The sequence below is a fragment of the Dunckerocampus dactyliophorus genome, chromosome 19, assembly GCF_027744805.1.
Source record: "Dunckerocampus dactyliophorus isolate RoL2022-P2 chromosome 19, RoL_Ddac_1.1, whole genome shotgun sequence".
Classification (NCBI taxonomy): Eukaryota; Metazoa; Chordata; class Actinopteri; order Syngnathiformes; family Syngnathidae; genus Dunckerocampus; species Dunckerocampus dactyliophorus.
The window spans coordinates 15,395,292-15,399,623 of NC_072837.1; positions in this window are offsets into that span (position 1 = coordinate 15,395,292).

The following is a 4,332-nucleotide window of genomic DNA, read 5'->3' on the forward strand; positions in this document are numbered from 1 at the left end:
ATTGGCTCCACAAGGACGCCGACACGGGCCCCGGGTCAAAAAGCACATTTTGCAACACTTTTCAAGACAATGACCACAAATTGCAAAGGCTTTTTGCTCTGCACCTTCGCAGAAGATCTTCTGATGCAGAAAGAATCTAGGAGGAGGCCCTCCCACCCCCATCCTTTGTCATGTGACCTCTCCTATCAGGACTGTTGAGTGGATGAACTCATCCCGTGTGAGACGTTCATCAAAAAGTCTTCAGACATGTTGAAGAGCGCCTGGGACACAATCTATACTAGATGTGACTTTCATGGCTGAACACTATGTGATGTCCATCTAGACGTGGATCGATACGTGTAGTTAATGTTCAGCGCCAAAAGGGACCAATGTCCTCGTCCACAAACACGATTACAAAACCAGATGCTCGCGGCTGCTTGTCCTCGCAGCAAACTCGGCTTTGCGCTTACGCTGTTTTGCTTTTAGCGTAAAAATAGCCATACTGTACACGGGACGCCACCATCACGCTTTGGTACTAGGGGTGTAACGATTCATTCACTGCATCGATGCATCAGTTAATATTTCTACGATCCAACTACGTCGATGTGTGTTTAGCAAGTTTCCATTCTGGATGGCAAATATCGATCTAGCATCGTTTAAAAAAGGTAATCAATCGCTTGAATCGATACTAGGAAATAAAACATTGGATTAAAGCACAGCAGGCTTTATATGGATGTGTGTTTTTTTAAGCACTTTTAAAGATAAAGGCTTGATAAAGAAGAAAAAGAGATTCAGTCTGTGTCAGTGACGTCATCGTCTTCCGGGTATGTGGTGGTCATGGGAGTTGTAGGGGACCTGTGAAATACAGTTGAGTCGCTTTTTCTTCTTTTGGTCAGGTGATTCACTTCATTCAGTATTCATATTTAACTCATTAGTGCTTATTTGAAACTCTTTTTAAGTGACATTTATGGGGACAATATGCAGAATATGGACGTTTTGTATGCTCGGTAGTTTACGGTCGAGCGGCGGTGACGCGTAGTGACGTCATCGTCCAGAGGGATAGACTCTGGTGCTTCAGTTCATATAGATGGTATTGAAATTAATAGAGTAAGGGAAACCAAGTTTTTGGGTGTAATTCTGGACGAGAGGTTGTGTTGGAAATCACACATACAGTATACAAAGGTAAAAATATCCAAAATAGTAGCATTGTTACATAAAGTAAAGGATTCATTGGATAACAAAGCAATGTATATGTTGTACAACACCATGATTGTTCCATATCTGACCTATTTCATTGAAGTATGGGGAAATGCTTGTAAAACATACACTCAATATTTATTTTGTAAATTCCACTGCACGTAAAGAATTTATGTAAAGTTTTTGCATCGTATTACGTAAGAAATTCCTTATAACGTAAAGCGTCAAGTCGGTGCAAGTTCAGACTGACACTTGGTGATGCCTTCTGATGCTTCACGCTGTCATTGGCTGATTATCGGGGCACCGCCTCCGCTCTCATCTCATTGGATGATTATCGGGGCACCGCCTACGCTCTCATCTCATTGGCTGATTATCGGGGCACCGCCTCTGCTCTCATCTCATTGGATGATTATCGGGGCACCGCCTACGCTCTCATCTCATTGGATGATTATCGGGGCACCGCCTACGCTCTCATCTCATTGGCTGATTATCGGGGCACCGCCTCTGCTCTCATCTCATTGGATGATTATCGGGGCACCGCCTACGCTCTCATCTCATTGGCTGACTTATACAGCACGTACGTGAGTTTGTGTGAGAGACAGGCTTCTCCCTTCAAACTCCTTCCTCTTTGTAGTCGCCCTTAAACTAACTTAAACAATTAAGTTACAAATTAAAATTTTGCACACAGCATTATCGTGTAGTGTGTGTGCGTTTGTCTGTGAGACCAGCTGACTCTTACACTCTTGAGTCACGTTTCGACTCAGGCTAGTCCTCCTCCTCCTCCTTCCTGTCTCCACTTGCGCTCCTGATCAAGACATCTCGTTAACGGTAAGATTGTTTTTGTTTTTCAGTTTTATTCATTTACAGTAATCTTATTTATTACCTTATTTTATATTGGAATGTTACTCTACTATGTTTATGCTAACGTTTTCTTATATTTTCCCACCATATTTGGTGGACTTTGAATATTTTGAAGGGCCAAAGGGGTGAATTTGGGAAGATCTTGGAACGGATTAGGCTATTTACATGTATTTTAGGCTTCGTATAACATAGAAACCCTATAACATAAAGGTTCTCGGAACGGATTATTTACATTGTAGGGGCGTCTACTGTGTTTGTTAAAAGATACAGTGATTTTCAACAAAACAATATTCACGACTAAAATGATGGAACGTTGTGTTTCTGTAAAAGGAGTCAGTTTATGGAACAATCTGAATAAAGAAACTAAAGAATCCAAGTCTGATATCATATTTTTAAAAATGATTAAAATGAGTGTGTTGAGGAAATATGAAATATGTTAGTTAGGATTGACTGTCATACTATGGTTATTTTTATTGTGGGAAATGGAATTGGTTGAGTTGTAATTGAGAAGATACGTAACCATCTGCATATATGTAAATATATATGTATATTTTTTGTTAATATTGTTGTTTTTAAATATGATCTCGTTTGTTGCTGAAAAAGGGGCAGCGATAATAAGACTTGTCTTCTTTCTGCTCCCTTTCATTCTGGTTTGAAGAGTGTTTGTTTTTATGTCATATTGTTTTAATATTGTTTGTTTTCTTCTTTGTTGAATGAAATAAATGTTTCAAATAAAAATTATTTAAAAAAAAATCAAAGATGGAGGATCCATCCCGACTCTTTCAGCGGCAAAAGGTGCAAGGAGGCCACATTACTTGCTAGTTGCTGCACCGTTCTTTCAAATGGCTGCTCTGATCAGGAGGATTATTAGCACAAAAGAAAAAGCCCCCTCTGCCATCAGGCCAGGCCGTACAGGTGAGAAAGTTGCAACACCTAATTGAAGATACCATACCACATTCATTTGCTCAGGAATTTGCGTAACGTCCCTCACCTTTGGATGCAAAGTGCAAGTTTGGATTACACTATTTAAAGTAAATACTTCATCATGGCAAGCTATACCAGCCTCTATTCATCCCAATTTTGTATTGCATTATGAACTAATTTTTTGTACTCATTGATAATTTATTCTTAAGTATGTCAGCATTATTAATAATTTATACCTGAGTCACTTACAAAAAACAACACAAATCCAGGAAACGGTCCAGTATCCAGGTATTTATTTCACAGTGACACTGGTTGAATTTTTGGCTAAAAAGTTACTGAATCGATTTAAAGTTACTGAATCGTTTTGGATTGTATCGTTCGAAATGAACCAAAATCGTTCTTGAATCGTATCGGCAACCATTAATTGTGATACGAATCCAATCGTTATTAACCCATTGACTGCCAGCCATGTTTAGAGCAGAGAGCTCCATACTGCCAGAGTTTTTGGGCATTTTTGCTGAACTTTCAAGACCCACAGAATATTTGTAAGAAGAGTTTTAGGACTACATAAACATTGAAAAGAAACTTTAGACTCTCTTCTTTCAACAGAAAAAAAAAAGTTTGTTTCTAGCCTTTTTGGGTCTTTAGATATTGGCGGTAGAACATAGGGTAGTTTCATCAAAAACACCTGATTTTGACCAAAAAACAGAGAAAACTAGTTTTTTCTGCAGAGAAGCAAATTCAAGCAGACTGACGGTGGGGTCTGCTGGATGTGGGGATGAATCCCTGCTGCTGACCGATCCAGGCGGCAGCCACTCGTCGGGGTCGGGTTCTGAGTCACCCAAGTCTGAACTGCTTCCGGTGTCAGGCTCAGCAACGCTAACCACTCGCTTGTTGTTTCGGCTGCCATTGTCAACTGCATTTGTGTCTACGTCACCTACATCACCCATGTCACCTCTATCTTTCGCCATCGCATCACTACTAAAGGCAGATCCACCGCCAGACAAGCTCTTTGACAGTGTCAGCTGCCTGTATTTTTTGTCTCCGCTTGATTTCTGCATGTGTTTCGCCATTTTCCTCTCTCAACCCACAAGCCGCCTTCTTCATAGACAATCTGTCGCTGCCGGTTGGAGGAAAAGAGAACTGTTGCCCCCTACTGGGACAGAAATACATTGCCTACAAGTCAGAAATTCACACACAAGAGGAATAAGACTTTGATCTGTAGCTCCCACGAAAAAAGCAAAAGACGTCAATAGACTTAGTCAATAGTCTTTGGCAGTGAAAGAGTTCAAAGGAATCGTTACAGCCCTATATGGTACCTACCGTCAATGGCGGCACACTGACTTTCACCGTTCACCAAGTGTTCAAAAA